The sequence below is a fragment of the Dromiciops gliroides genome, chromosome X, assembly GCF_019393635.1.
Source record: "Dromiciops gliroides isolate mDroGli1 chromosome X, mDroGli1.pri, whole genome shotgun sequence".
NCBI classification, from domain to species: Eukaryota; Metazoa; Chordata; class Mammalia; order Microbiotheria; family Microbiotheriidae; genus Dromiciops; species Dromiciops gliroides.
In genome coordinates, this window is record NC_057867.1 from 42387116 (window position 1) to 42414610 (window position 27495).

A 27495-nucleotide genomic window follows, 5' to 3' on the forward strand; every position below is an offset into this window, starting at 1 on the left:
GGATGAAAGACTGACTAGAAAGAGTCGATGGTCCTTCAGCTGTACCTCAGGTCATTAACTCCAAGTGGTTATTTGCTTCCAGTCACTGTCCTGTGCCCAGGTTGTTATTGCTATGATATGTAGATGAAGGAGAATATATTTTAACTGCTTTAATATGAACTCAGTGCTCATGAAAGGTGCCAGATTGGAAGCATTGGAGTCTGAAGTCATTGGGTTATGCACTTGACTGGTCCCAGAGTACAGTGGAATGCCTGACCTTGAGCAGCCACTTTGCCAAAGGAAGAAAAGTACCGTTGTTGTCACTGCAGATACTGACAGAGAAATAGACTGACAACAGCCCGAACTTTCCAGTTTTCACCAAGCATCAGATCCCAAACTACTGAACTCAGAGTGAGAGGTCACTAGCAGAAAGCAGCCAGAGGTCTCTTCCAACCTGTTTTGGAGGATACAGAAGTATTGGTTTAGAACCACGGAACCTCAGTTGGAAAACATCCGGCGAGGGGGAACATCTAATATAACCATTTCCTGATGGAAAATCTCCTCTACAAGACTCTCAACAAAGAATTATCCAACCTTCACTTGCAAACCTTTAATGAGAAGAAACTCATTACCTTTCCAAAGAGCTCTATTCTACCTGTATTTAACTCTACTTTTAGGAAAATGTTCTTCACATCAAGCCCAGCATTTCCCCTCTGCAACTTTCTCTCTTTGTTCCTATGTCTCCTCTCTGGGGCCCAAGAGTACGAACCTAGTCTCTTTTCACTGTGACACACCTTCAGATACTAGTAGACAACTATCCTATTCCCTTTAGTCTCCTCTTTTCCAAGGAGACACAATCCCCATTTTTCAACTGCTCCTCACACAGCATGAACCTTCGATATTTCACCATCCAGTATGTCCTCTTTTGGACACTCTCCAACTTAATATCTTTCCTAAATGTGGCACCCAGAAGTGGGTAGAGTACTACAGAAGTGGTGTAACTGAAGACAATTACCTCCTCATTTCTGGTTATTTTACCTCTCTTAATGCAGCCTAAGATCACCTGAACTTTTCTGGCTACGACACCAGCCGTATCAATCTTTCAGATCACCTCTTATTACTTAATTCATCAAGTAATTCCTATAAAATATCACTTTCCCTCTTGTTTCAGCATTTTTCTTACTGTATTCCTAAGTCCTTATGTGGGCTCTATAATGGACCAGTCCTTTTTTTCACAGAGCAAAATAAATTTGTGTGTGTGTGTGTGTGTGTGTGTGTGTGTGTTTTTAAGCCAATTAAAACATCAAATTTCTGTTGGATTAAGAGCATCCTGGCCCTTCTTACGTTATTGCTTAGAATTCGTTTGATCAATTAATTAGAATGACAGCATGTTGAAATTTTAATTAATATATAATTCAGCCCTCTCTTTTCACAGAAGAGACAACTCAGGTTCAGAGAGAGGGAAGGACTGATCCAAGGCCACACAACTAATAGGTAACAGAGACAAGAGTCAATTAGGTGGCATAGTGGATAGAGTGCCAGGCCTAGAATCAAGAAGACCTGAGTTCAAACCTGGTCTCAGATGCTTACTCACTGTGTGACCCTGAGGAAGTCACTTCAACTGTTTGCCTCAACTTCCTCATCTGTAAAATGAGCTGAAGAAGAAAATGGCAAAATACTTCAATACCTCTGCCAAGAAAACCTCAAGTGGGGTCATGAAGAGATGGGCATGACTGAAATCACTCAACAGCAGCAGGATCAGGAGTGAAACACAGGTCTTTTTTCCTAGTTCAGTGCTCTTTCATCCATAACTACTATGCTGCCACTTCTACTAAACCCTGGATCTCTCTGGAACGCAAATTATTTTCTTTTCATTTTCTTTATGATCATGCAATGTTTTTAGTTTCAATATAGTATTGCAACCTCTGAACCATTCTTTCAATTCTGTTGCTCAATATTTATATCTGCCTTTTCCCCACTCCTCTCCACATATTGAAGTCTTGTAAGGAGTATTATAATCTGTAGGTTAACTTTTCTTTTTTTTTTTTTTGAGGTTAACATTTCAAATGAGCAAATTCACAATTCCCCAAAAGGAAATCCTTTGTTTAAGTGGCAAAGTTGATATTCTCACTCCTGAAAATTTGTGTTCTGTTCCCTCTCCCTTTCTGCCCCTACCTGAAACAAGCCTTTTAACCTGCCTGTACTACTTTGCTCAGATATAATGCCCTTTCTATATTAATAAGATCTTTTAAAAGGCCATAATCATCCTTTAAAGTCTCTGCTATTGACTACATGACAAACTGAACTTCCTATAACACCGCATTTAAAAACACTAGTATGATACAAATTTCTCTCTACTAGAAGCCAACCAATTGGAACTACCAGCTAATTTTCTCCTCTCAAGCCCTAAACTTTACTTTTAGGAAATAGAGGTAAATCACAAGAAAACAAGATGTTATTAAGCACTGAGCTGAAAGGGAACTATAGCAACTTCTTGGTACTACCCTAAGCTAATCACATAGTCACTCAAACTCTAACACATTCATTCCATACCTAAGCAATAAAAATTCACATTCAGAAAGACTACCCTGAGACAAAGTCAGATTCTCAGTGATCAAAAAATGTAATTATGTTTGCCTTATGCTACTCATAAGTTAAACTTCTTGAAGGATGTTCTTTAATAAAAAGGTTGAAACAAAAAGGGTTTTATTTAGTTAATCTTTAGTTAATTAGGCAATAGGATATAGTAGACTATACTAGACTTGCAGTCAGGAAGATATGGGTTGAAATTCTACCTCAGACACATACTAGTTGTTTGACCCTGAGCAAATCATTTAACCTCTATGTGCTTCAGTTTCCTCACCTATAAAATTAGAGGTATTTGAACTGTCTTCTAAGTTCTATTCAACTTCTAAATCTATGATTTGATTATTTTATTTTTTGTGGGACAATGAGGGTTAAGTGACTTGCCCAGGGTCACACAGCTAGTAAGTGTCAAATGTCTGAGGTCGAATTCGAACTCAGGTCCTCCTGAATGCAGGGCCGGTGATTTATCCACTATGCCACCTAGCTGCCTTTAAAAAGGCTTATTAAATAAACAAATTAGAAAATTCAATTTGCCCAAGTTCCCCAATCCATAAGCATTTTGGTCAACCAGATTTAAATGCAATAATAAACACATTGCATAAATCAATTTCCCAGTTGGGTGCCATCTATCTACACTACCATTTTTAAAATTGTGACAACAGCATATGTTTTATATGGAGCTATCTTACCAATTCAAACATTCATTTCGTCCATAAACATTCATGGTGCCAGCAAGGTTCACAAAATAGAAACATTTGTTCCACTGTTGTCAAAGGGGGAAAATGTTTGTTTCATTCTGCTAGGGCAAATGTTTCCAGTGGAAAGCTGTCACTCCCACATCACTTGTAAACACTCACACTGGCTATGGATTACCAAGTCATAGGACTTGACTTAGTGGCTAAGAAACTTTCACCAAAACTTCTGAAAGCTTAGGACAACCTAAATCTCTAAAAACAATTTCTTTGCCAGAGAAGTAGTGTGCACATATAGGCCATGTTGAAAAAAAAAGTCTACAGATGGAACATACCTTAGAGTGTGATTGATGATAGACATTCTGTGTATGATACCCAACAAATGCTTTGACAGCTTTTTCTACTGAAAGGATTTGGTGATTTTGACACTGTGTCCACTTTCAAGTATTGTGTTCATTTTCCAATTTAGAAGTGTAGACAGGGAACTAGTCTTTCATTGGAGAAATCCATAACATTGTTGGCCTAGTATAAAAAGATATCTGCCCAAAAGGCACCCTTATAAATAACTGTAAAAAATTATCCTAGAAGCCAACACTGCTGTGTTGCTAGGGGCACAGTAAAAAAACAAAAACAAAAACAAAAAAACCCAAACAAACAACACCTCACATCCCAAATTGCTATAATTTTGACACAAAGGTTACAAGAGCCTTTCTAGAATTGTGGTTGGTTCTGAAGAAATTTCAATTTAAGATTGCTGCTAATTTAAATGGAGGGCAATTTTCTTTTGTAGGGGCTCAGAGGGTAACAGAGCTGTGATCGCACTGGTATAAGGAACTAACTCCCCATGAGGGAACTCCCTCCATGAAAGCTTTATCACTTAAGATTAAGTGATTAAGGAATTACCTGGGGGTACTGAGAAGTTAAGGGACTCGGCTTGGGGGTCACAGAGCCAAAATGTGTCCAACGTGGGACTTGAACCCAGGTCTTCCTAAGGCCTACTATATCCATAGTAGAATTCTCATCTATTTTTCAAAGCCTTCCTTAATTAATAAGAACTGAGGCAAATTCCTTTCCAGCCTACCCTTCAGTGTTATGTGTTCCCAGCCTACTTGTTATGTATTGTGTTTATATACATACATATATATACGTATATATATGTATATATGTATATGTATATATATGGTTACATATTCATTGTTATAATGCTATCAGTTACTTTTCAAGAATTCCATAACCAAGAAAAGTCATATAAATGCATATCCTATCTTCTATAACAGATTATATATGTTAATCCACAGTGATTTAGTTTATTTTAAATTTTTGGAGGTTGTGTGTGGGAAAGTGTGTTCTGGGGGTCTGAAGGTGGGGTTAGGTTGTGTGTGTGTGTGTGTGTGTGTGTGTGTGTGTGTGTGTGTGGCGCCCAGATTTATGGTGTTATTGATAGGGGGAATTCACTGATTCACTGTAAACTGCCTTCTACCATTTCATATCAACAACTCACCTATAACCTACAAACTCATAAAGTAGTATAGGTGAACAGAGAAGGTGAGTGACTTGTCTATGGTGACCAAGCTAAGTACTGTCAGAAGTGGCTTTGGAACCGATGTCTTCTGACTCCAATACAGACTTCTATTCATCATGTCTCTCATTCTAGATCATATACTCCTAAACATATGAACTTAAGGAAAACCTCTGAGGCTGCTTCTTAGGTATCACAGTGTATTGAAATGACACAAAAGTGGAAAATGGATAAAAAATTTTCAGACACTAATGGTCTAACACTTTATGGTTGGTACTTCAATTAACCTTATGTCTCTATTTAATTGGTTTCTCCCAATATCTATTTTTACACTAGTGACAATATTTTATCTGGAGGGTCAAAAGACTTTCCACATAGTGAATTATGACAAAGGACATGGCCGGAAATCAGGCTAAAATGTGGGTTAATTTTGAAATCACCACCTATGAGAAAGCTCACCAAAATGATGTCATGGTGCTATTAGTATATCATACTATAGCTAACCATTTCTGTACCCAATGTTCTGTATGTAAATAATTCATAAATGGAAGCTCTTCTCTTGATTAGTAGCCATCTAATTGCCTGATACACACTTTTCATACAGGAAAATGATCCTCAGGAAAGATGTGTGGTTCCCTCCCAAGACTAAGTCAGTCAAAAGCTTTCAAAGGAAAGCATTTCACAAAGTACTTGGAACCCAATGACCAAAATATGTCTTGCTTCTGTGCCACAGAAACCAGAGCAAGTCTGTGGAAACTGGCTTCACACCCATCAGCTAGCTAGCAAAGGCTCTTTAAGAAGTAAACTGGTCTACATGCAATATTTTGCCATGGTGAGAGCCACAGCTTTCTGAGAGGCAAAGGGCCAATTAAAATCCGATTTGTTTACTCTGACCATTTCCCAGATACCTACAAGGTTGCATGGGACAGAGGTAAGTGCAATGATTTTCCAGATAGGAGACTTATGGTTAAATCCTGCCTCAGACATTTATGGTTTGTGTGACCCTGGAGAAGTCACTCCACTTTCCCTCCCAAGGTTCCTTTGTAAAATGAGGGGATTAGACTAGATGGCTTCTGAGGTCCTTTGCAGCTAAAAATCTCTTTTCCTACCAACATGATAAAAAATGAGCCCAGCTTTCTTGACTGGACACCTTGATGTACTAGGGGGCCTGAATCTAGGGACTTTGGGAAATGTAGAAAAACTTTACCTGCTTCAGTTTACATGAACTGTAACAATCCCTTTCTTATTACTGTTATGCTTATATTAATGTCTCTATAGTAGATCTTGGCCATGTCAGGTATGCTTCATTTCCCTGATGAGAACATCTTTACTTATGTCTTAGGAAAGAGAGACTGGACTATTGGCATATATGCCTAATAATTAGGCCGTTCCAGCCCCCAATATCTTTTTCCAATGAGCTATTCACTCCAAAATACTTTACATGGAAACCACCATGATAACTTCAATGACAAAGATCAGAGTTCTCAGAAGGCAAAAGGTAGCGAATTCCAAAATGTTTCTTCCCTTCCCTGCATCTAAAGAACTTACAAGATCCTCTTCTTGGCTGCAGCTTCCTTTTTTTCTGGCAACACGAGCATTCCTAATGATCAGACCTGCCAAAACATGTCAAGGCTATTTTTCTTCTTTTCCATTAGAGGTGACTGTGGCTGAATAGCCAAGTAATCTATAGTCTAACTTCACTTAATTGTTTTTACTACATGACATGAGGAAATATAGTGGGCAATCACTTCTGTTTTACACAAGGTAAATCACTAGCATTTTGCTAGAGCTGTATGAAAATGGTCTTAGCTTTCCTTAATCTCCTTTGAATCCCTTGCTCATATCTTGGGAGAATAAACTCAGCTCTTCCTGGTTCTCAGCTAGAAGTATGGCCGAGTGCAGAGGATTTCAAACTTTTTCAGTCTGCAGACCCCTTCTCAGTAGGTTCATTACATTATTTGTCTCATTTAGCCTAACCACTTCTACTTCTCCCATTAAAAGACAATCAGAGACCAGCATCAGTGGTGAGCATAACCCTGCTTTGAAAATTGAACAAATGGGTAACAAAAAATGGTGATAGTGTTGGAGGGATGGTGGAAAGGCAGGCAGACTAATACACTGTTGTGGGGAAGCCATGAATTGGTCCATTCTGAAGAATACTTTGGAAGTATGTAAAAGAAAGTGACTAAAGTGTCCATACCTTTTGGCTCAGAGATCCCACTGTTAGGCATATACCCCAAGGAAGTCAAAGACCTAAAGGAAGGTCTCATGTACGCCAAAATATTCATAGCAGCCTTTTTGTGATAGCATAGAACTAGAAACAAAGAAGATGTCCATCAAATCCTGAACAGATAAACAAGTTGTGGTAGACTGATATAATCGAAAATTATCATGGCATCATAAATGATGAATATTATGGATTCAAAGAATCATAGCTAGCATTATATCAACTGATACATAGTGAAGTAAGCAGAAGAGGAAAACAATATATACATGGTAACAACATAAATGGAAATAACAAAATTCCCAACTGGACAATGTATAGTCATAAGCACCTGAGAAGAGACAGAAAATAATCTAATTTCCCTCCCTTCTTTGCAGAGGTGTGATACCTTTGCAAATGGAACACTGCATATATTGTCAGATTCAAGTAACAATTTTGTTTTGCTGAACTTTCCCCTTTTCACTCATCTTTTTTATTCTTTGATAAAGAGGGAGGCTAGTGGGGTAGGGATGAGGATTGGGACATTTTTGGAAACAAAGGCAATAAAAAACAAAGATATTACTTAAAAAAAACTATTTTTAAAAAAGAAAAGGATGCAAATGTACACGGGTAACGTGATGTAGCCGTAAGAACATGGGCATCAGGAAACCCAGACTGTGGGTTGCAGCTTCAGTCCAGCTACTGTTTTAGCTGTATGACCATAGGCCTGTCCTCCTCTTCCTATCTCTCTGCTGAAGTTTCTCCATTTGCCACATTGGGGTGGAAGGCAATGTGAGATCTACTGCCCTCAAAATTAACACCTTAAGAGGAATAGCCTAAGTAAGGTATCATCAATTCATGTCAGCAATAAAACATGGCCATCATTAGATCATAAACATGAAAACAAAGGAAGTGATATATGATACCTGCATCAGGGATAGGGTTAGTACTCACCTAGTACCAATTTATCATTGCCCTCTCTGTGATTTTACTCCCTGGGGAGGCATAGTTGGGGAGTCTTGATTATTTGACCCCTTGTGTTTCCTTATCCATGTAATAAGCCATCTTTTATTGGGGCCTATGGTGTTAGAAGATACCACCTGGAGCATGTGAAAAACAGCACTTTGAGCTTCATTATAGCCCAACTCTATATAAACCTTCACTTTTCTTTTCTCTTAAATGAGGATTGTCCCAGGGCACTAAAGCAAATGTCAGGGGCTGGAGTTCTCTCACTGAGTCTATTCTTGTTAAACACATTTTCTTAAGTATGTTTTATTGAATGTTTTCCAGAAGTACATTCTACAAATTTTCACCCTCCTGGGTTAAATTGCCCTTAAAATAATTTCCCTTGCACTGAATTCTAATTGTTTACATGAAAATTACCTCACTTTCACAAGTTGTCCAATGTTTCAACAAGGAAATATCTCAAATAAGGAAAAAGAACAAAACAATGAAAAAGATGCAACACTGCTATGTTAACACTTCATGGATTTTGAACCAAAAATAAATGGTGTCCCACCTTTTTATTGGGCTAAACATGAAGTTTGAACACATGATCAGAATGTATTTGTAACAAAGAATTACAAATTCTAACAAAATACATTTGAAAAGAGGTATTGCCCCCAAATAATATGAAAATGTTTCCTATTATAGCATACTAAAATTGGCCCGATTCAGAGCAGGAAAAGTCCTACTAGGGCTCTAAATTGCTCTACCACTGTTTGCTTGCTCTAAAGATTTGGTCTCGTTGGTCTACAACGTGTTGTTGTAATCTGGACAGATAACCTAATGGAAAGAATTAATCTTTTTCTAAAGTCCTCCTCTGCTGCTTCATTGTGGTGTGGGGTGAGTGGGTGGGGGAATCCTGATTCTCGAAGGCTATGCCAATGCCAGGTCAAGAGGCATCAACTGGCCACTCCACTGCCCATAATCCTTTAGGAGTCACTTCATGGAAGACTATCTCCCTAGAAGGAAGTTCTATTTAGTTCACGTATTTAGCAATTTTCTTAATGGTTCCTTAAACAAAACACTTCTTTAAGCATTAAAATAAAAAATTATTCATATTCTCCAAAAATGATCATCTGGAGTTTAAAGTAAACAATGTCTGCAAAATTCATGCTAAAAGAGTTTCTAGCCTTTTTTAGAAATGGCCCTTAGGGGTCAGGATTGTGTTTTTTTCCCCATTTGTGAGCTAGTAAAGGAACTCACACCGATATCTCCCAATGTTAGCAATTTAACAGAACAGTTGTCAATATATCATTAATATACAAGGAGTAATGCTCAGAGTAAACACTGATAACAGTGATAAAAACATTTTGTTGATAAGAATTCACTCAATTTCAAATATATTCTGCATTTAAAGTTTTTCTTGTTGCTGTGGTGTATTTATACACCTCTATATTTAAACACAGGTGTCAATTAGCAGGATTGAGAAACCTTTAATAAGGCATCATCATGGGTGCAAAGGATGTGTAGAATAAGATGAGTTCATTATCAATAACTTTCCTGAATTAATCATCTCTTAGGACATTTAATTTTAAATGTACCTGAAAAAACCTGGATTATTGAGATGTGCCATCTGCAGAATCATTGTGTAATTTCAGTGAACAACTGATGAGTTTTCTTAAAATATATGCAGCTGGGATATAGGCAGTGATATAGCCACTAAACCAATAGTCCAGCTAATCTGGCACACTTGCTTTGACAGGTGTCTAAACTAGACAAAAGCATTAAAAAGAATGCATACAATTACACTCAAACAATAATGAAAAATCAGACAACCGGGCAACGTTGTCCCTGACTTCCATCAGCAATCAGCTCTTCCTCTCAGGTATATATGTTGACTCCCCACCTCCAGCCCCCATCCCCAACTTTCACTCACAAAGACTAACAAGACTTCCATTGCTATCTAACAACACAAAGAGTCGTGTTCTGCTACATAGTTACAAAAACGACTTGGACCATACATTAGCACAACAAAGGGATACAGTACCTTTCACTGGAGCATCAAAGCATTTCAAAAGTAAAGTTAGGACAATATCCAAGTGGAAACTAGGGCTATGTCTCTGTGACGACTAAACATCTGGATTGAACACGTCAATCATCTGGATATTTGGCATCATTCTGATGAAATTTTCACTTTTTATCTGGATGTTATGACAGTCACAAAATTGTTTATAAACAAAATATATTAAAACTTAATATCTGAGTACTGGATAATGTTTTCTCTAAGCATTTCCAAGATTGCAAACCATTGTTGCCATAGGGAATACTCACCAATTCATCTGACCATCCACAACTGTGTTTAGGCTCTATTTATATTTTGGAAAGCTGGTCACCTTCAAAATTAAATAATGTAAATCCATTTTTATTTTACTTTAATACCCCTCTTCATTATCCCCCTTCTAAGTAGGTAAGTTAGTAGCTCAACTTCCCAGAAATAGTAACACATTATGAGAATTTGTTAGGGTTGTGATTGTTATAATAATTGTTATAATCAAAACAGTCTCAAAATAGAGCGAAAATAGTAATTGATAGTAATCACTCTCTCTTAGCCACAATGTGGGATTGCATTCACAGCTATAAATACACAGAATAATTTAATTTCTCATGACCTATAACTGCTACTCCAAAAAGCTTAGCATGAATTGCAATTCAGCTCATATAGACTTTGTGATTCCAAAATTCAATTTCATAAGTCGTAATCAGCCACAAAAATGTTACAACAGAATATGAGCAACATTAAAAGGCAATTTCCTCATTGTTGACTACTTATCAACTGACAACTTTGTCAATTGAAATTAAAACAATCAGTATGCTTTATGGTAACTGGTAAAAATTACTGTTTTTCCGATTTCAAATAAATGTACTAAAATCCATTTGGTCTGTGCAATGATATTTTTTTTAAGTGAGATATGGACATGTTAATAACATTGGTTTTACATTTGATAAAGAATAAGAACCAAATCCTTTGGGAAAATTCAAACACCCTTTAGGTTGTGTTGCACTTTATTCATAACTCTACTTCCTCAAAGTCTGCTAAATCATTATTTGAAGGAACATTTTTTCTATCATATTTGTCATTAGAGAGTTATTTTACAGATGTGATCATCTTCTCAGAATTCTAGATATGCACATACATGAAATATCAAGGGTTACTTAAAATGACTTGCTTGAGAAAAATAAAAAATGTTGGAACACTTGTCAAATCCTTCCTGGAAAATGAGGGATTTGTGCTGATTTTGGAAAGGTGGCTTTGAAGCCAGGGAGATCTGGGTTCAAGTCTCACCTCTGACCCATTCTGGCTGTGTAATCTGGAGCAAGTTACTTTACCTTTCAGTGCTCTGGGCAAGTCTTTAACTCTTTAAATTGCATAGAAAGTACTGACCTGCACTGGTAGAGGGAAAGACCATGAAATCACAAGTCTTGTCCCTACCTTTATTCCTATCCTTTTATCACTGCCTAGTAAAGCACCTATTACCCGAGACTTACTGAGACCAAATAGCTGTTTTTACATCAAATGAAAATGTGATTCTTAACCTGAATTATTAAGCTCAATTTGTCCCATCTAATTTTCATGGAGGTAGAATAAAGGCCACTGGAAAATATGGCATAGGACAAAATGAGAAGCTAACACAACAGAGGATTCCTCACAGCTCCCTTGAAATCTGTGAATAAATTCTCTAGAAAGAGGAACTGAGAGAAGTTAGGATTTTTGTGTCCTGACCTGTTGATCAAGGTCAATAGATTCCTATGCAGGGGATTATCAGGGATGTGGTGGAAGACATATACCATTTCTGTTTTATAGTTCAAGCACATACACAATAAGACCTAGCCACCAAGAAAAGCTAAGTTGCTGGACTCTAAATTTTAAAATCAAAGGGTTTTGATGGTGGTGGTAGCTAGCCGTGGTTTGCTGGTTTGTGTCAGCTGTGTCAAATGACATTAACATCAGGTTAGAAGAATAAAAAATTAGTCAAAGAAGCAGCTGTTTTTATTTGCTTGATGCCACACATGTGGATGAGGGGGATGGCTACGTCATACATTTCAGGTGTCATGTCTTTGTAGTAACAGAGACTGGCATAGGTGCTCGAGGCACGGGAGAGAACTGGTCTTGGGCATACACCTCCCGTAAACAGAGGTGAGAGAGCTCAAAATGGGAGCTCTACTTAATATTAAAGGAGATGATTTAAATTTCTGTATGTGCCAGCTATTGGATAGTTTGACTGTTTTGTTTTGTTTTTCATTTCATGAAGTTTGGGGAAGAAAAGACAACCGCCTGTATTTCAGAATCATTACCTCACATTTGGAACAAAACCCAAAAGGTAGTGGTTAGCTGGCAGATATGCACATTTTACCATATGCCATTGTTTACCTAAAGTAAAGGCTTGGACAGGAAGTGAAATAATGACTAATGGTTAAAAACCAATGCTGTAAGGTAGCCAAAATGATACCTTCATTTCTAGAAATGAGACCCTGAAGTTACATAAGATTTTAATAGGCTTGATTTAGAGGGATGTGAGATGCTATTTTTAGTAGCTCAGTCCAATAAATCAACTGTTAAAATACTACATGATTCCATCTTCTTTGGTTAGACTGTGAGCAGAAATGCTATGAATGCCCCTAGAATGAATATTCTGTTTATTATAAAGAAGTAGAGTATATATAGTATTGTTTCTTCTGCCCCACTTCCCCCCCCTCAAAAAAGACTACAATCCTCTTTTTTTGGGGGGGGGGGCTAGGTTCAAAATGTTAGTGGATTGCTCTGGAGAAGGGATTAAAATTTTTTTTTTTCTCTGAGTGTTGCCGACCCCTTTGGCAATCTGATCAAGCCTATGATTCCTCCCTGGAATACTGTTTTTAAATAATCAGAGGAAATGCTAAATTGCAGTTCAAGGGTTGTGAAAATAAAGGTGTAATTTTTTTCCCCATCTGAGTTAATGGATCCCCTGAAAGCTACCCATGAACCTCTTGGGAGGGGGTTGTCTGTGGTTCCTAGGTTAAAAATCCTGATCTATAGTATGACTTTTAGTGGCATTTCAGAAAAAAAAAAAAAAGGTCCAAGCAGCATACAGTGTCACAACAGAATGGTATCTATTTAAGAGCTACCAGGGTTGGGCCATTGAGGCTGTTAGGAATAAAGAAGGTTCGACCTGGTTATGACCCTCACTTTCCCCAGTTCTATCAATCAATAAAAATAGGAGTAGAAAAGGGATTTCAAACCAGACTTGCTGATACTAATTTCATCTTTAAAAGGGAGGGGCAAACTTCCATTCCCACCCCCATTAAAATAATCTAGTATAGAAATTACAAGTAACAAATGAGTAAAAGCAAGTCATTGAGGACTTAATTGGGCTGAAACTCTCCCTTCCAGTTCCGTTTTAAATCAGTTGCTACATTCCTGGATGTGTACACTGCTAACCAGAATGGGTAGCATTTCTGACAATATTTTTCCCCATCTGAACTGCCTGTTGTTTTACTGACAACACATTACAGATCTTTTATCAAGGTAAATGGGAGGAAAGGATGTTTATTTAATACATTATTACTGCTGAAGTTGGAATTGCTAATGAGTTGGATATATGAAATTGCCAGGGCATTGTCATTCATATTTTACAGATGATGGTGACTATTCAAAGATAAGTACTAAACATCATCTGTAAAATTATGCTTACAGTTTTGAAGACATAGAAAAGTGGATACGCGGGAAAATTATTTTTCCTATAATTCTTTTCATAAAAGTATTAAATTATATATTACCCTTACACACACATACATACAGGCAGGGGGCTCAGAGAATTCAGTTAAAAAAGAATTGGGTTAGGAAGACCTAGAAAGGTATTGTTAGCAAACTAAATACGATTTAATCATACCATCATAATCCACACTGACCACTTGTAAACAGCATTTAAATCTGAAGGCAATGGAGTTGTCAGAAAGCTTCAGAGCAAAAGGTATGTGCATTATCATTGCATTATCACTGTCCCTAATATAGAATGAAGTAAGATTTTTTCAATAAACTCCGAGTCTACTTACTGCTTAGAAGCTTTAAAGACCAAGGCAAGAGCTTTAATTTCCTCTAACCCTCTCTTATCATCAACAACATATCAAGAGAAAATTGTGCAGCTTCACAAATGAAAGTAATTTCGAGCAGATTCAACATGAATGGTGTACTGCTAATGAGTTTCAGCAAAAAATCTTTGTGTAAAGGGCAACTAAAAGGTATAACTGGGACGGCAAGGCTAACCACCTCGTTGTAGTCCCGACATATAATGGTTGAAGTGCAACATCCACACATTCACAGAATCCATTTTTCATCTAGACCTTTGGATATTTTTTTCCCTTTTATCAATTTTCACTTATACCTGAATACATCTCCCCACCCCCTTTGTCCTCATGGATTTCCATCCTTAAAAATGAAGAGAGAGAAAAAATGTCTCTGAAGAGATATTTACTCGAAGAGACATTTTCAGTGAACAGCTGTGCTTTTAAAAAACACTTAGGGGAGCAAAGAAACTTAATCATTGCTTATAATATGGACTAATTTGAGAAATTATCTAAACATTATTTCAAATGCATCCATCGTCTATGAAAAAGCCCTAGTACCATTGGAATGTATATAGAGGATGATGTCCACCTCTTAAATAGCTTTAAAACAGCAACTCATTAAAGGTCCCCAAAAATCTTACTGACAGTAAGCCAACTCCCCCCAAAAAAGTTATTTCCTTTAACGGCTTACTTATGCCTCTAGAAAAGTTCTTTTCATACCAGGCAAGGGCAAGGAACGAAAAATTTTAAAAAGAACACCTCTACAAAAATCACAGGATCGGGGATCTGATACCCAAAGTGAACGCTCAGGCTCACTTTAGCACCGCAAGCTTTCTCTACCTTAGGTTGAACCTTCCTGCTACGGATCTGTTATACCAGGGACTTGGCCCTTCTCAGTTCCGGGAACAGAGGCTGATTCCCGCCGCCCGCCGCCCGCCCCCCCCCCCCCCCCCCCCCGCCATAACAAGCAAAGGTAACATTTGTAATGTTTTCACCAAACAGGTAAACAACGGTTTTCTTCCCCTGCGCAGCGCCTCGGACTTGTTAATTACCATCATGGAGAAACCATTTCACAATCCCGGGAAGATGCCCGTGACCTTTAGTTAGCACCAACGGGAGCTGTTCAGCACTAGCAAAGCTTTCCTTATTACCGCGCTCCCGGGCCATTTGCTTTGGGTTTGGGAATTACATTTCAGTCCTGAGCCTCCAGAACTTCCGTGTTTTAGCAAGACATTTTCATGGCCCTCAGTACTCACCATTCAGGAGCTATAGGGAGGAAGAGGCACATTTTAAACTGAGAACCCTTAGTCCACACGGGAGAGAACCTTCCTCCTACATCTTCGCGTTGCAGTTGCAGCCGTAGTGGGTATCTAGCTACCCAGGGTGAAGCAACCAAGGGGAAAGGATTAGTAGCGGCAAGCCCATCCCCTACCCGCCCCAGTTCCCAGAGCCTCGGAGCTGGCTGGTCCTCTGGCACACAGATTGTCCCTGCAATTGTAAACCACAGGCTGTCCCCCAGGGAGTCTGCACGGGTTCGACGCACCCCTAGAAGCAAAGACGGCTACCCAACAAGTTGGAAAAAATTATCCTGGCGCAAATGAAAAAAAAAACCCAACAACAACAACAAAAAACAAGCAAACAAAAAAAAAATCTAAAAACGTATAAAGACAGTCTAAAGTTGAGCCAGAAATCGCTTCGTTCCGGATTGAGAGAAGTCCAGGCAATGTCTCCCCAGCTATATCTAGCAGGTCGTGGGCACTCAACAGATGTGCTGAACGCTTTCGACCATCGAGGGGGCAACGTCCCCAGTGGAAGCCTTAAGGTGCCACGTACATGCAATGACATTAGCTCCGAAAGAGGGTGATCCCTACCTCCAGAAAACAAAGGTGCACTAAAAAAAGTGTGTTGGGGGTGGGGGGAGGCGCCCCAGTTGGTGATCCCCTGATCCCCAGAAAGTTGAGGCTTAGTGAAAGAGAAAGCAAGCAGGGGAGGGAGATGCAGAAGCCGAGGGCAGAGGGGAGAGTCACCAAGCGGGACTCTTTCTCACCTCTCCTTGCTTTTCTCCTGGGTAAAGGGAGCCTCAGAGGTAGTAGCCAGCTCCACTTGTTGGAGCGCTCGCTCGCCAGTCTGCCCGTGGGGCCGCGAGCCAAGAGCGCAGAAAATGCGGAGCCCAATGGAACATCCTCCACCCACTGCTCTGGGGACCTCCAGGGTTAAGGGACCTTGCGGGGCATGTACTGGTCTAGCCTTCCTCCCACCCCTATTTCCAGGGGAGGCTGGTGGGACTCCCTGAGCCCCGAGCCCTGAGGGCGAAGTTCCGGGCAGTCCCCTAGCAAGAGCTGGAGAGCTCTGGGGCCCCGGGAGGAGCGCACCTACCTCCCGAGTCCGAAATCAAGTTTGGGCTGCACTGGCAGGTGCTCAGTGGCGCCGGCCTCTGCCCAGCCCGGGGAGCTGTCGGTGCGCCAATGCCTCTGCCTGTGCCGAGGTCGGTGCCTGGGACTGGACAGCCTCCAGAGAGGAGCGACTATAAATCCACATTACTGCGGCTGCCGAAGAAGCGGCGGTGACGGCTCAGCTGGCCGCATCCCTGAGCTGCCGAGGACTAGGAGGAGGAGGCGGTGGCAGCAGCGGCAGGGACAGGGGCAGGGGCACGGGACACGGGGCACGAGCCGGGGCTGTCTCCCCACTCTCGGCTCTCCTCCTTCTCCTCCTCTGGCGCCTTATGCCACTGACGGAGCCCAGCTCCGGCAGCAGTTCGGAAGGCGAGGGGGCTCGAAAGTGACAGAGGCGGTGGGTATGTGACAGTGCCCCTGGTGTGTGTGTGTGTGTGTGTGTGTGTGTGTGTGTGTGTGTGTGTGTGTGTGTGAGAGAGAGAGAGAGAGAGAGAGAGAGAGAGAGAGAGAGAGAGAGAGAGAGAGAGAGAGAGCTTGCTAGTGTCTGTATGTTCAAGTCTCTGAATCTTCGACTATGTGTTTGAGTATATGTGCGTGAGAGAGGAGAGGAGAAAGGAGAGAGAAGACAGAAAAACGAGAGCAAGCAAGGGAGAGAAAGAAAAGAAGAGACAGGGAAGAAAGAGAAGGGAGAGAAAAAGAGAGAAACAGAATGCAAGTAGGAAAGGAGAGGGGATGAAAGGAGAGAAGAGAAGAGAGGGGAGAAGAAGAGAGGAGAAGAGAAGAGAGGAGAGGGGAAGAGAGGAGAAGAGAGGAGAGGAGAGGAGAGGAGAGGAGAGGAGAGGAGAGGAGAGGAGAGGAGAGGAGAGGAGAGGAGAAAAGAGAGGAGAAAAGAGAGGAGAGGAGAGGAGAGGAGAAAAGAGAGGAGAGGAGAGGAGAGGAGAGGAGAGGAGAGGAGAGGAGAGGAGAGGAGAGGAGCTCTGTGGGCTGGGTGACTCGGAGGTGAACTCGGAGCTTGCCCGGCTGGGGCTGCTGCTGCGGCTGCCTAAGAGACCGCTGCTGCGGCGGCGGCGGCTGCCAGTGCCGCTGCTGCTGCTGCTGCCACCGCTGCTGCTCTCTGAGGCTGAGGCTGCTGCCGCTGCCGCTGCCGCTGGTGCAAAAAATGTTTCTTAGCTACTCGCGACCAAAAAAAAAAAAAAAAACCTGCCCTGTCTACTGAGCATGCCCGGTTGGACAGCTCCACAGCTCCCAGAATTTTTTTCCCCCTCCTTTCCTAAGACTCCAGGTTTTAGTCGCAGCTGAGACACGGGGAGGAGAAGGAGGAGGAGGAGGAGGAGGGGCAGAGGTGCAGGTAGGCAGCATAGAGAACCCTGGCAAAGCGTAGAACAGATAGCTGTGGTGGGGCAGGCAAGGTGGGGGAAAGGAGAGGAGAGCTGAGAAGTTCCGGAGGTGAAACGGACTGGACTTGACATGCAAAGGCTAGATTTCTGTGCATTGGTTTATAAAGAACGCAAAGTCTCTTCACAGTATAACTTTGGCCAAAAAAAAAAAAAAGTATTTTCCCCCTCCCAAAGTCACGCACGGGGACACGGACACACACACACACACACACACACAGGCACGCGCACACACACCTCGCCAAAGTCCCCAGAGAGCTGTTCTCCGCCAATCTTGAATTGGGCTCGGAACCTAATCGTCCCCGATGCTTGAACCTCCTATGCCCCTGGCTGCCTCTCCACATCGGGCAGAGCCTAATGCCAGGCACGGAAATACCGAGTCCCCCACCCTGAAGGAGAGAGGAGGCGATCTCCTATCGCTAGGGGCACTTGCCTGGCTCAGCCTCCTCCCAGGCACCCGCAGCCCGGCCCCTTGGGTGGCTTGGCCCCGTACTTGTATAGAACCTCAGGCTCTGCCCCTTAGCCCCTGATCCTTTCCAGCCCACCCACCTCAGCTTCAGTGAAAAAGCGGAGAAGTGGAATCTTGCCCTGAAACTCCCTCCTTGGGTTCTCCCAGGCCGACTGGGCATGCTCGGGAACCCGGGGCATTCGGAAGGGGACAGCGCTAGGCAGCCGCGGCACAGCCGCACCGCCCGGCCAGATGTGAGTTGGCATGAACAAACATTTATACTAGGATACATCACTCGGGCCAGTGCCTGGGTTGGAGCGGGGGGGGGGGGGGCGACACGCCGGCAACAGGAGCTAGCCGGCTCCTTTCTCCACATACCAGAGACTGTGGGAGATAGCGTGTATAAGGCCAGGGGCACCCGAAAGTAGAAAAATTAGCTTCGACTTCAGTGCTCTCTCTCCGAGTCCCTAGACTGTATACGGCGTGGGGGGCGGGGGTTCGGGGGAGTTTACAAGACAGTTTCCATGTACTGAGAATTTAGGGGATGAGGAGGGCGTATGAGCTTTTTCTTTGAGCTAAAGATGTTTGCTTGTTAGTTTGCTGCTGAAGACAGGGAACGGTGTGTGTGTGTGTGTGTGTGTGTGTGTGTGTGTGTGTGTGTCTGTCTGTCTGTCTGTCTGTCTGTCTGTCTGTCTGTCTGTCTTTACGGGGTTGGGGCCGGGGAATACTAAGATCTACCAGCCAAGTTGAGAGCACATTTCGGGGTGGGAGTAAAGGCGTGTTTTGAGCCTTAGCAACTAATTACCAGGAAGAGTTGTTCGGAGGTACTACCCTGTGTTCACCGCAGCTTTCAGCTCTTACCCCTCCGAGAGACAGACAGACAGACAGACAGACACACACACACCCAGCTGTCGGGAGGAGCACTGATTCTAGGTAGACAGACTGTCTTATTCGTGATCTAGAGGGACTTTCTTTTTAACCAAGCCAGGATCCTGTGGCTGTGGTAGAGGTAGTAAAGGGCGACGCCAGGGGGAGATCTCCAAACATATTCCCATCTTCCTCGTTACTGATACAAAGAAGGAGATGCTGGTGCCCATCAAATCACGGAAGGAGAACATTACAAGCTCTGATCCTCGGCAACACAGCACGGGCAGGGGTACAGCAGAAGTTCATTCTCACCTCTCCCCTTCCCCAACAACACTTCCTGCTTCGGGAGGTGAATATTCTGTCCTTTGTGCCCGCCTCTTCCCACCCCCAACATCAATAACACGGAGGGGAGATAACTATTTCAGTACTCTTATTCAGATTTTTCAAAAAGCAGTGGGCGAAATGGTAGAGAGAGACAGCTATATAACATTACTTCTCACCCCTCCCTCCCCTAAATGTAGGTTGACTTGGCTTTTTCCTCTCTTTCCCCGCAAAACAAATGAATGATTTTAAACTTAGGAAGAAAAAAAATAACGAATAAGGGTTCCAAGTAGTTGGAAATGATTTGAGGATTCTTGGGCAGTTTGCAAGGCAGCAGGGGGCTACTGAAAAGAAATGAGTGGGCAGTCACCTGTAGAGTGACTTGGAAGTCCTTTTCCTTCTCCAGGCTCCACTCGCCTCTGTAAAAATAAGCGATCACTTTAGATGATCTTTAAGGTCCCTTCCAAGGCTAAGACTGAATCAATGATTTTTCTTTGCTCTCAGCCTAAGGAAATGGGGTTACCTTATTTTGCAAGAAGTATCGACTCACTAAAGCACAGGGAAGCTGGGGAGGGGGGTGGGGCGTGGAGGGTACCGAATACAGAAACCAAGAACGAAAAGGAATAGATTTAGGGAGGTAAAATAATGGTATTAGACTTATTCCACTCATAGGTAAGCTCTTCTCCTCTCTCTTTTTGCTACCTATTTTTTTTTTTGGAAGACCCTTAGAGGCAGAGAAATGTGGATGTAGGAAAAGAGAGCCAGCCCACATTTCTCTCCTGACAAGTCTGTCGTCAGTTTAATCTTTCTTCTGATCTCTCCTCTACCACCTCCTTTTTTATTTTTTTTTATTTTTCTCTCACATACTTCTCTCTCATTTTCTTTTCCCAGCTCCCCCAGCTCCCTGGTGGGTGTCCTTAATTCATTGGTCTCTACCTGCCTACCTCTCTTTGCCTCAAAAACTGTCTCTTCTCTTCCTAATTCCAAAGTGCAGAGGACGGTATCAGTTCTCTCCATTTCCTTAGAGCTGATTTACTGCTTCTCGATGTCCATATCCTGATACTGTAGGTGGATTTCCTAAAAGCATTTATTCAACTTTACAGATTCCCTGGACACATTTAAACAACAGGAAATTGCAAAATTTTCAAGTAGCTCGGCTTCTAAGGCCAAGAAGTGCTCCTTCTCATATGAGCACTGGAAAAAGATACAGATTTGCTAGTTTTAGAGTGGCTTCTCAAAAGGATTATATAACCAATTAAGTAAGACTAACATTGTAGTTTTGGCAATTTACTTTAAATCATGATATGCCAGTTACCTATTTTATGTCATTCAATAACATCACTAGAAACTTTCAAACAGTTGTGTCACTAATTAAGAAAATACGCTTTCCCCTGTTATCTTCCATTGCTCCAGCTTAAAGAACTAAATAAATATCCATTATTTTTATAATACTCATGTGCCATAGGTCAACAGAATTACTTTGTTTTCCTAGGTGTAGAAATCAGTACAGGGTAAAGTTAAGTGGTTTTCCCAACCTCCTGAACAATTCAATCATCACTCAATCAACAGGTATTTATCTACTACTATATGCCCATCAAAATTCTGTTTTAGAAGCCAATATTTAGAGCATATAATTTTTCTTAGCATTGTATTTCTTAGGATTCACTGGCAAAATATCCAAAATAGAAAATAGCACTGATTTCAATCTTGCTCCTAACCACCCTCATAAGTAAAAATGTAACTACAATCATATTAGACCAAATTCAATAACAATTACATCAAGAAAATCAATGTGCACAATCTGAAATGAAGGCGGTTTTGTTGCTGTTTTCATGGGAACAAGTTTCCCAGGTCTTACTTTCTATATTTGCATTTGCTACGGTGAACCATTTCTCCCCTTTTTGCAACTTCTACCAAGACCATCTGAGAATCAGCTACCAGGCAACGAGGATGTGGCTGGTGCCCCTGTTTTTTGGCTACAAAGACTGGAAGCATGAAAAGGTAGCTTAATAATTTTCTCCCAGCATAGCTTTCATAAAAAGTGCTGTAAAAATATAGTCACCAGTTTTCTTCTAGTAAGTCTACATTTCAGTGCAGCTCTAGGGCCTTATGGGGAAGCCAGCTGCATTGGAGGGAGCTCACTTGAGTCTGGTTATGACCACTTGGTGGGTGGGAATGATTCTCCATCTGTTCAGAGGGAGTGGGCTCAACACATTGGTGCTTGTACACCCAACCAACTACAAAAGTAGGCAGCTCTTCTTTATAAGAAGAGCAATGGGCAGCCCAGTCCCCTTGTTTTTTCTCCTAATGCTTTTAAGTATTCACTTGGACCTTGTCCTTGGACCAAGAACCTACTCCTCTGGCAGATGAAGCTGGAGTTACTAGAAGAAAAAATTCCAACAACCACCTCAAAACATTAACAGCAGCAGCAGCAGCAGCAACAACAACAACAACAACAACAACAACAGGAGATGTAACTTTTGGCCAGGACAGCTTCCATGGAAGTGTGTATTTGTACAAAATCAACCCCTTTAGCAAAGTGCCATCATGCAGTTACATCTTTATGCAATATATCTCACTATAAGCATTCCCTAGCACTACTCTCCAAACCAAGGGCTCACCAAAGGGTGCAACGGATATCTAGTTTCTGATTACTGTAACCAATGACTAAGATGGCTGGCTAAAATTATAGTTATGTGGAAGTCCAAAAAAGCATATGCTTGTATTATATTGAGTAAGACCTTATCTAAATATTACATTATTAAAAGAAAACACAGCCAGTGCGCCAGTACTTAGCAATTTAAAGGGTAGGGGAAATTTCTTACCCAACCAGAAGATCAGAAGACTGAGGTTTAGCTTTCCTCTTCGTGGTCAGCCATCTGTTAAGGGTTAAAATTCTAGCTAGTCTGTCTAAAATATCTAATGAGTGGTCGCCAATAAATTATAAGCTTTAGCAAGAGTTAGACCTTTAAGCGTTTATTAAGGAAAACAAGAATTTGGTAAAGAGAGAGAGAAAGGCCTAGATTCCTATCTATTAAAGGGAGAGCACATTTCTAGCTCCGCTCTCCACCAGAGTCCAAAGGAAAGAGAGTGAGACCGAGCGCCCGTCTCTTCCTTCCTCCTCCCACTAGTCCGCGTCACTTCCTGACTCCTGGTCTTGCCCTCAAAGACCTTCCCTTCATGGGCAGAACTCTTCTACAGTAAGTATCCAGCAGGTGGCGTTATTCCAATCGTTACATTGTCTTTGACCATTTTTCTTCATCTCCACTAGAATGTTGTCTTTCATTTCTTGACTTCCATGATACTAGACTGTTCCAGGCACTGTGCTAAGTGTTAGGGATACAAAAAGAGGTAAAAGACGGTCCTTACCCACAAGGAACTCAAAATCTAATGGGGGAAACAACAAACAAATATATACAAGAAGGGTGTGTGTGTGTGTGTGTGTGTGTGTGTGTATACATACACAGGATAAATAGGAAATAATTAAAAGAGGAAAGCAGTATAATTGAGATGGGTTGGGAAAGGCTTCCTGTAGAAGATGAAATGTTAGCTGTTACTTAAAAAAGGCAAGAAATTCCTACTGCCTCCAGGAGCAAATACAAAGTGCTCTATTCGAAAGTGGAGGAGACAGTATGTTCTAAGCATGATGGAAAGCCAGAGAAAATGCCCAGAGTTGGGGCAGGTAGATGGCACAGTGGATAGAGCACCAGCCCTGGAGTCAGGAGTACCTGAGTTCAAATCCGGCCTCAGACACTTAACACTTACTAGCTGTGTGACCCTGGGCAAGTCACTTAACTCCAATCGCCTCACTGAAAGAAAGAAAGAAAGAAAGAAAGAAAGAAAGAAAGAAAGAAAGAAAGAAAGAAAGAAAGAAAGAAAGAAAGAAAGAAAGAAAGAAAGAAAGAAAGAAAGAAAGAAAGAAAGAAAGAAAGAAAGAAAGAAAGAAAGAAAGAAAGAAAGAAAGAAAGAAAGAAAGAAAGAAAGAAAGAAAGAAAGAAAGAAAGAAAGAAAGAAAGAAAGAAAGAAAGAAAGAAAGAAAGAAAGAAAGAAAGAAAGAAAGAAAGAAAGAAAGAAAGAAAGAAAGAAAGAAAGAAAGAAAGAAAGAAAGAAAGAAAGAAAGAAAGAAAGAAAGAAAGAAAGAAAGAAAGAAAGAAAGAAAGAAAGAAAGAAAGAAAGAAAGAAAGAAAGAAAGAAAGAAAGAAAATGCCCAGAGTCAAGAGATGGAATCTCTTGTTCATGGAATCACAAGGAGGTAACTATCACTGGATCAAAGAGTACATGTTGGGGAGTGAGGTGTTATGAAGGGATTTGAATGTCAAATAGAGAATTTCCTATTTGATCCTGGAAGCAATAGGAAGCCACTGGACTTTACTGAGTAAGGACGTGACATGGTCAGACCTGTTCTTTAAGAAAACCACTTTGATGGCTGATATGGAGGATGAACTGGAATAGGGAAAAACTGGAGACAGGCAGACCCACCAGCAGGCTATTTCAATAGTTTAGGGGTGAGGTGATAAGGGTAGGAGCAGTGTCAAAGGAAAAAAGGAAATGTATTCAAGAGATGTTGCAAAGGTGAAATTGGATATGATGGGTGAGAGTGAGGAGTCCAGGATAACTCCTAGGTTTCAAGCCCGAGGAACTTTAAGGAGTATGGCATGAGCCTTTGCAGGATAGGGAAGTTAGGAGAGGACAAGACTTCAGAGGAAAAGATAACACTTTCACTTCTGCTCATGTTGAATTTAGGCTGTATAATGGACATCCAGTTTGTTTTTTAATTATTTATTTGTTTTGTTTTATTTTTAATTTTTGGTGAGGCAACTGGGGTTAAGTGACTTGCCCAGGGTCACAGAGCCAGTAAGTGTTAAGTGTCTGAGGCCAGATTTGAACTCAGGTCCTCCTGAATCCAGGGCCGGTGCTTTATCCACTGTGCCACCTAGCTGCCCCCATGGGCATCCAGTTTGAGATGTCTGGTAGGTAATTGGAGACTCAGGACTGGAGATCAGAAGAGAGGTTTGGCTTGGTTTAGAATCATTAGCACAGGGATAATCCAATCCAAGGAACCTGATGAGATCATCAAGTAAAGAAGTATAGAGGGAGAAGAGAAGAGGTCCCAGAACAGAACTCAAAAAGACACCAAAGCTTGGGGGGATGATCTGAATAAAGATCCAGCAAAGGAGAGTGAGGAGCAGTCTACAATGTAGGAGAGCCAAGAGAAAGTGGTGTCTTGCAATCCCAAAGAGAGGAGAGCATCAAAGAAAAGAGGGTGATCAACAGTGTCAACAGCTGAAGGAGGTAAAAAACAAAACAATGTGGACTCAGAAGAGGCCATTTTATTCTGCACTTAAGAACTCAGTGATAACTTGGAAGGGACCAGTTTGGTGTAATGATGAGGTGAGAAGCTGGATTATAAGGAGTTAAAGGAAAGAAAGTGGAGGCATTGTGGTGTAGATCACCTTTTCAAGGAGTTTAGGCACAAAGGGAAGAAAAGATAAATTATGATAGCTAATAATTCTAGAAAATTATAGATTCTAGAAAATATTATTAAAGGGCTGGTTACTGAATATCCAGAAAAAGAAGCTTGTTATTCAGTCATTTTCGGTTGTTTCTGACTTTTCATGACCCCTTCTGGGGTTTTCTTGTTGTTTGTTTTGGGGTTTTTTGTGGGGCAATGAGGGTTAAGTGACTTGCCCAGGGTCACAGAGCTAGTGTCTAGTTTCTGAAAACAAATTTGACCTCAGGTCCTCCTGAATCCAGGGCCAGTGCTTTATCCACTGCGCCACCTAGCTGCCCTCTCTGGGGTTTTCTTGACAAAGATACTCAATCAGTTTGCCATCTCCTTTTCATTTGGCAGATGAGGAACTGAGACAAACAGGGTGAAGTGTCTTGCCCAAGGTCATACTGCTAGGAAGTGTCTTGAGATCTGATTTGAACTCAAGAAGGTTAGTCTTCCTGACTCCAGGCCTAGCACTCTACTGCACCACTTAGCTGCCCTAGAAAAGGAAGCAGTGATCACTAAAAGCCAGCATAGCTTTATAAAGAAAAGGTCATACCACACTAACCTTATTTCCATTTTTGTTTCTTACGGCATATCAAATATACTACAGATGTATTTTACCTAGATTTCAGCCAAGCATTTAACAGATTATCTCATGCTATTCTTGTAGATTGATAGACTTCGCCCAGGAAGTAGTTCAGTTAGGAAGATGCAGAACTCAATAAACAATTGGACCCAAAGAGTACATTAGTGGTTCAATGTCAACTTGGAAGGAAGTCTTAAGGGGAGAGCTCATGGGATCTCTGCTTGATCCTATGCTGATTAAGATATTCATAAATGGCTTAAGTACAGAGATGTCATGATTGTCAATTTTTCATATGATACAAATTTGGAAGGAATAGCCAAACAGATGTTCCAAAAATATCTAGAACTCTCAATATTGGGGTAAATGTTATAAAATCACTGAACAAAATTGCAAGGGAACTTGATGGACTTCTAGTCCAACCTATGCCTGAAAAAGAATCCCTTCTGTAACAGCCCCAACAAGTGGTCATACAACCTTTTCTTCAGTAGTTTTTCAGTCCTGTCTGACTATTTGTGACCCCATTAAGTGTTTTCTTGGCAAAGATACTGGAGCGGTTTGCCATTTCCTTCTCCAGCTCATGTGACAGATGAGGAAACAAACAAATAGCGTTAAATGACTTGCCCAGTGTCACATAGCTAGTACATGTCTGAGGTTGGATTTGAACTCAGGAAGATGAGTCTTCCTGTCTCCAGACCTGGCACTCTATCCACTGTACTGCCCAAAATTTTCTGGAAGACCTTTAATAAGGGAGAAAATTCTTGCCTGAGACAAGAGACTTTTCCATTTTTTTATAGTTTTGATTAAGAAATTTTTCTTTTCTATGGAGTCAATACATATTTTGCCCATCATTTTAGGCTGTTGAGATATTTCTAGATCCTAATGCTTTCATCCAGTGTCAACTCTCTCTCCTAACTTTATGTCATTTGCCAATTTAATAAGCATGTCATTTATGCCTTTATCCAAGTTATTGGTAAAGAATGAAAACAGCACAGATCCCTGAAGCATTCCACCAGAAAGCTTTTGAGGTGACACTAAACCATTGTTGCTTCTTCTTGGGGTCTCGTCACTCACTAAGTTCCAAATATCTTTAAGGATACTACCATTTATCCGACATCTGTCCATATCTCCCATAAGAATAGCATGAGAGACTTTATGAAATTGAGTAAGGATAATTGTAAAGCCCTCACACTTCTGCTAAAGACATCAACTTCAAAGGACAAAGTCAAGAGAGTTATGGCCAGGCAGCAATTTGTCTCACAAGCATACTTGTGGGTTTAGTAGTGCCCGATATGTATAGCCTATGGATGAAAACAATAGCTCTGGCTTTATAGGGACTGGGTTTAAGCTTGGAGGACTTTCAAATGATTTCCTTAGAGGTTATACCCCTACCTATACCTTCTGTCATGAACCTCAGAATTTAGTTCCTTTTGCCCCCAAACAGGGCATCCCCTTGGAAAATTAAAATATAGTTCTTGTCTACATCTCCACTAATCTGGGTAAAAATGACCTTTGGTATCCATGATCAAACTAACAATATATATTAACGTTACATATAATACAGGACAACTTGCATTCATTCATTGCATCAAAAAAGCACAAAGGATTCTCTGGAGCCTAGTAAGAGTTAACACAACTCTCTTTTTTTCCTTCCAGAGTTTTTCCCCCTCTAGAGGTCAGACCCATCTCACTCTAGGGGCTTTTATAGTCATCTAGACACAGCACCAACCTGAGGTTGAAACTCCCTCCAAAGGGCTTCTGCACTTGAAGATGATAAAAAAATCAACCACTTTTGGGGGCAGCGAGGTGGCACAGTAGATAAAGTATCGGCCCTGGATTCAGGAGGACCTGAATTCAAAGCCGGCGTCAGACACTTGACACTAGCTGTGTGACTGTGGGTAAGTCATTTAACCCTCATTGCCCCACAAAAAAACCAACCGCTTTTTCAACCCACCTGCAGAGTCCACAT

The 27495-nt window shown here is 41.2% G+C and overlaps 1 protein-coding gene across 4 annotated transcripts in view; it reads right to left on the reverse strand.

Moving 5' to 3' along the window:
- The window catches only part of TENM1 (teneurin transmembrane protein 1), an 895908-nt gene that overhangs the window by 737589 nt on the left and 130824 nt on the right, over positions 1-27495 (reverse strand). For 2 of the 4 annotated variants that reach the window (XM_043974017.1, XM_043974014.1), the window contains exon 1: positions 15283-15430. The exons of 1 other annotated variant lie outside the window; for it this stretch is intronic. The gene's annotated coding sequence lies outside the window, so the exon portion shown is untranslated. Of the gene's footprint in view, positions 1-15282; positions 15431-16402; positions 17125-27495 lie in introns of those variants that run through there. One more of the 4 variants, XM_043974015.1, reaches the window with a different exon arrangement.